Below are 6,000 nucleotides of genomic sequence, written 5' to 3'. Positions count from 1 at the left end.
CAATTTTAGGGGGCTAGGGTGAACTGGCACTTAGTGGGTAGAGGCTGGGGAAGCTGCTAAACATCCAACAGTGCACAGGGCAACTCCCACAACAAAGAATGATCCAGCCCAATGTGGTAATAGTGCTGAGGATGAGAAAGCCTGATCTAAAATTTTATTCAACACTATTCACAAAAATTAACTAAAAACAGACCATTGACCTAAATGTAAGAGCTAAAGCTATAAAACTTTGAGAAAATAACATTGGAGAAAATATTTGTGGCTTTGGGTTAGACAAAGATATGACACCAAAAGCATGATCTATAGAAGAAAAAATTGATAAACTGGACTGCATCAAAATTAAAGGCTTCTGCACTTCAAAAGTCACCATTATGAAAACGAAGTTAAGCTATAGACTGGGAGCAAATATTTGCACATCCTATATCTGATAAAGGACTTATATCTAGAATACATGAAAATGCTTATAACTCAGAAATAAGACAAACAACACAATAAAGAAACAGGAAAAGATTTGAACAGATATTTTACCAAGGAAGATATATAAGTGACCAGCATGCTCATAAGAAGATGCTTAATATCATTAGTCATCAGGGAAATGCCAATAAAAGTCACAATGAGATGCAATCTCATTCTGCCAAGAGTTGGCAAGGATGTGAAGAAATTGGAACCCATTTATGTGTTGGAAATGTAAAATGATACAGCTACTTTGAAAAACAATTTGGCAATTTCTAAAAAGTTAAATTTACCATAAATTTTACTCCTGAGGGTCTACTCAAGAGAAATGAAAACTTACGTCCATACAACGACTTGTACATACTCAGAACAGCATTATTCATAATAGGTAGAACGGCAGAAACAACCCAAATGCCAACCAACTGGTAAATGGATAAACAAATATATCTATACAATGGAATATTGTTTAGGAATGAAAAAGAACAAAATAATGATTAATTCTACAATATGAACCTCAAAAACATTACGCTAAGTGATAGAAACCAGATACAAAAGGCTAAGTATTGTATAATTCCATTTAAGTAAAATGTCCAGAGAAGGCAAATCTACAGAGACAGAGAGTAGGACTGCCTAGGACTGAGGGTGGGAGTAGGGGTTGACTGCAAATGGGCAAAAGGGATCTTTAAAACTGAATTGTGGTGATGCTTGCACAACTCTGTAAATTTACCAAAAACCATTGAATTGTATACTTAAATTAGGTGAATTTTATGGTATGTAAATTATACTTCAATTAAGTTGCTTTTAGAAATGTAGTTAAAGCAATTTTAAATCTTCAAAAAAAAAAAAAAAAAAAGGAAAGAGAAGCATGGTACAGAACCGTATAAAAAGGCAGCAGTTAGGAAGCTCACAATAAACTGCTCATATTCCATGTACACGAGTTGTTGTTTTTTTTTTAAATTGCAGGTACTGGGGATTGAACCCAGGACCTCGTGCATGCTAAGCATGCACTCTACCACTGAGCTATTTCCCTCCTGCAATAAGTAAATTTAAGTTACCGTGTGCAGTTCATGATACAAAGGAGGAAGGCAAGCAGGGAAACAGCATTAAAATGTGAGAAGTGAGAAGTAATACAAATAGTAGAGCCATGCTAATTAATTTAAGAAAGGAAAGGTTGTGAGTGTAGCTTAATTCTTTGAGGATGATGCTGTTTTCTTATTCATTTGAAGACTTAAAAAAAAATCCAAACAAAACAAGACAATAACAAAACACACTGTCTCACACTGTTATAGCATGGAAGATTTGAGTCAGATAAAGATTATTTTGTTTCCCTTCAAACAAACCCTAGGAGTTTCCTTCTCCCAAGTCTTTGAAGAAGCAAAGTTGGCTTCTCATTTCTTAGGAAATGGCTTCTCCATGGTCTTAACCAGGAACAGAACCGATGACAACTGACTGAGGGCCTTTCCTGTCCTAGGAGACTGTGAACCTCAGTGGAAAGGAAGAAGTCCTATTGAAGTGCGGCTAGCTGAGAACTTACCGTGAAGCAAGAGGAAAATACAGGAAAATACACAGAACTATGACTCCATCCTGGGCATCATCTTGCAGAAATGGGAACCACCAACTGAAAAGATTAATCATTCAAGCTGAAGAATTTTAAGGGAATTTATTCCAGTTTCAGCCTGCTGTGGAGAGCCTGCAGGGGCACTATTTTTCCAAGACAAAGACTTTCTTAGCAGCAGGTTGGGAGGTTGACTTATGAAGTATTTACCATATACCCATTTACACCAGAGAAACCAATCAGGAATAGAATTCAAGATGCCTTGTTTAGAATTTAAAGTTACTTATTAATAGTGCTTATGAAGACTGCAACACTATGGGAAAATGTTTATGATGCATTATGTGCAAACAGCAGGACCCAAAGTTAAATTTATACTATAATTACAATCATGCAAAAAAAGATACATAAGGCAGAAAAGGTTGGAAGAAATACGAATGAAATGGTGATACTGACTATGTTAGTGTGTTGAGATTGAGAATGATTAATTTTTCCTTGTTTCCAAAGTTTGTTTAAAGTGTTTCTTTACTGAAACGCAACAAAAAGTGAAATTTTCCCAACCGTCAAGGCAGTGGGGAGCCCACGTGTTTGCTCATAGGACATACAGTGACCCGTACACTGTCAGTCTTAGAAGTGGGCAGATCTCATTGAGAGAAAGCTGATGTAGCTTTTCCACGAAGATGGAATCAGCATCTACAAAAAGAAAGATGAAGAATGAAAGCCTGAGAAACTTCTTCTTTCTAAGGAAGAGAAAGAAATAGGTATCTAGGAAGAGCATTCCTCCACCAGTACAGGTTTAAAACCTGGCACTTCAGGGCTCCAAGGGCTGGGGGGTGAGCTGAAGGGAAGGGTGGATCCACCATCAGTTCTGCCCTCTGGACTCCCCTGGGGTGACCATCTTTTTCAGAAGTATGTATCTAAGAAATATCTCCTTAGTGGAAAGGCAGGCCCCATTCTGAAAGAATAAAACACGTAATCTGAGAAGGGATTAGGAGTAGGAAACAGAAAGACGTATATGCTTTTCTTGCTAGACTGCCTGTGGTTTTAAAAGAAAGTGCAAACAATAATGGAAACTATTCATAATAATGGAATGACAATTGTGTCCTCACAGTTAAACAGATTAGAAAATCAACCCAATCCATCTCTGCCCTTTTGAGTTTTAGCAAAGGTGTGGCATGCCGTCTCCAGATTAAGAGGCAGTCATTACAGATTCTAAAGATAAATCCTGGAGCTTCTATTGGTCAGAAAGGTGAGATCTTAACAGCAGGATTTCAAAGTAGGAAGACAAAGGAAGGGGCAGGAAAGAATCTTCTTAAAACTAAGAACTCTAGGAAGGAGCTTGAAAAGCGTTTTCTGAAAAGCTAGTTTCTCTTTATCAGTGATGGATCTGCTGATTACAGAGTCTTAAATAAGAAAGAAAAAACAGTATCCTTCAGCTGCAATTTTGTTGGTCAAACGCAATTCCCCCAAACCCACTTGCTCAAGAGATCTATGTTATAGAGACTTGTGGTTTTTTTTTTTTTTTTTGAAAGATCATCACAAATTATTCAGATTACTTTCTGGTCACCTGAGTTCAATATGTTGCAGGTACTGAGCCTTAAAAAAGGTCTACATCTTTTGGGAGCACTTTGCACTAATGTATTCGTCTTTCACCCCAAGTCTGTAGGTGTCACCTGCATCCTGGGCTATAGCAATAATACCGAAATAGGTAAGATAAAGTCTCAAATATTAGAGAATGAGACCTGGACCAGGCAAACAATGTCACTGATAAAACTTATTTTTAAGTGTGACCATGTTATATGAGCAAGAAAACATGAAGACGATTTACTGTTATCATCAAAAGTTTAACAAGTCACAATCCTTATTTTCTTTCAGAGTAACCGTGAATGGCAAATAACTCGCTATCTAATCAATATCTATCTAACTGATATTGTTTTTTGGAATCAGTTTTTCTAAGTTGGGGAATTTAAAACAAGTCAGCTTAGTGGGGCAGGCAACTGCTTGGAAGTTTCTGGGGAAATACAATTTAAATATTTAGAAAAGAATGTCTCTAGGGGTGGGACTAAGAACGAGATGTGTGAGACGAGAAGGAAGGGTTGTCAGAGGAGGGGGAGGAATCAGAACCGATGTGGGCACAGGCGCTGGGCGTAGGGGGCGCCAGGGGGGCTGTGGTCAGCAGGGGGAAATGCTGTGGGGAGGTCCGCATGCAGGGCCGCGGCTGGCGGGTTTCACGGCCAGGCCACCATCTGTGAACGTTAAGGAGGCGTCTCGGAACGGTGCAGTGTGTCGGCAGATCTGCTGACCAAGTATTCCCTGAGTGTCTCCAGCGCTAGCGCCGGTCCAGACGGTCAGGGCCCGGGAGTGAATGACCAATTGCCAGGGTTAAGGAGTTAGTGGACTGTGAGAAGCTGTGTTGCTCATGCTAGGAGGGAAAAAACAAGTGGAAGGAGAAATAGGGGAAGTGAGGGATTTCATTTTGGGGAGAACTGAGCACATTCATAACCAGCAGAGGAGACACGAGACAAGAATAGGGACATGGAAGAACACAGGAGGCTACAGGCTCGAGAACTCTGGAAAGAGAAGCAAAGGAAGAGAGAACGAGGAGCTATCTGGAAGGATTTTCAAGGCGGGAGGTGGTGTGTGAGGGTGAGCCAGTCAGTCAGAGGCAGCCCTCTCCGCATCTGTGAACGGGGGAGACGTCTCACCCGCCGAGAGCGGCTGTGGGATTTGAACGAGACGGCATTGCTAAGGCGTTTCGCAGGGCGCCTGGCACACGCGGAGCCCTCACGCTTGCAGCCTTTGTTATCCTTGAAGACAAGACTGACAGGGAGGAAGAAGAGTGCAGGAGGGCTCAGGGGTCTGAAGGGGGTGAGGTTTGGAGGTCCAGGTGAAGGGAAACAGGGCAGTGGCTGACGAATGAATTCTTCCCTCTACCAAGAAACTGGGGGTGGGAGAGATGCAGAGAAGGTGAAGGAGGAGACAGTGAAGGTCACTAGCTCTGTCTCCTCAGTACCTTCCCTGGCAGGACTCAGGCAGGAGGCCAAAAAGTGTAATTAAGCATGTTTGCTTGTGTGGGGGGGTATATCTCAGTGGTTAGAGCACATGCTTAGCATGCACAAAGTCCTGATTTCTGTTCCCAGTACCTCCATTAAAATAACTAAATAAATAAACCTAATTAACTCCCCCGCAAAAATCAAACCAAACCAAAAAAACCCCACAAGCATGTCTTGCTGCCCCAAATTTCTCCCTAGAGATTATGTGAAATTATAAGGCCTTAATATGAATTAATAAATAAGTACCCCTGAAGAAGGGGCATGGAGAAGACTGTCCGTATTTAATGCTTTTAGTGAATTAACCAATATACTAGGTTTAACAAAAGCAGAGCAGTCACTTAACAGTTAGGGTGAGGCTGCTATTCTGAGGAGCCAGGGTGGCAAGGCACAGGAGAGGGAATGGAGGACTGGAAGGCGGCTGAGAAGATGAAAGGGAGGTAGGAGAGGTCCCAAAAAAAGCTGAAAGCCAGATGTTGAAACCAAGTGTCCAGGGTTACAAGTCATAAAAAGGAGAGCTGGGAATTCTTTATGTCATGTATGAGGCAGCTTGGCCAGATATTTTCCATTAAGTTTTATGCATCCCTTCATAGCCTTACTCTTCCCTGGACCTCACAAAGCACTTTATCTAGAGAGTCAGAAATAGCAAAACTGTTAGAAAAGAAAACAAAGCTGGAAGGGACTTCATACATTCTTTTGTTAAATCTTACTTTACAGGTGAGGAAATTGAGGCTCAGAGGGAAGTGACTCACTCAAGGTCACACAGCAAACCAGCAGCTAAACCAGAATCAGAAGAGCCCTAGAATCCTGCCTGTGTCCTACAGTCCCCAACCATCTGCTTAATAAAACCTACAGCTTGCTTAAGTTCCTGCACAGCCAGAGAACACAAAGCATGACTCCTCCTTTGTGGACGTTAATGATTAAAACCTACTCTGATCTAAAGCA

This window comes from Camelus dromedarius, chromosome 6 (genome assembly GCF_036321535.1).
Source record: "Camelus dromedarius isolate mCamDro1 chromosome 6, mCamDro1.pat, whole genome shotgun sequence".
NCBI lineage: Eukaryota > Metazoa > Chordata > Mammalia > Artiodactyla > Camelidae > Camelus > Camelus dromedarius.
The sequence above is the reverse complement of the archived record's forward strand: the minus strand, read 5'-3'. Positions refer to the sequence as shown.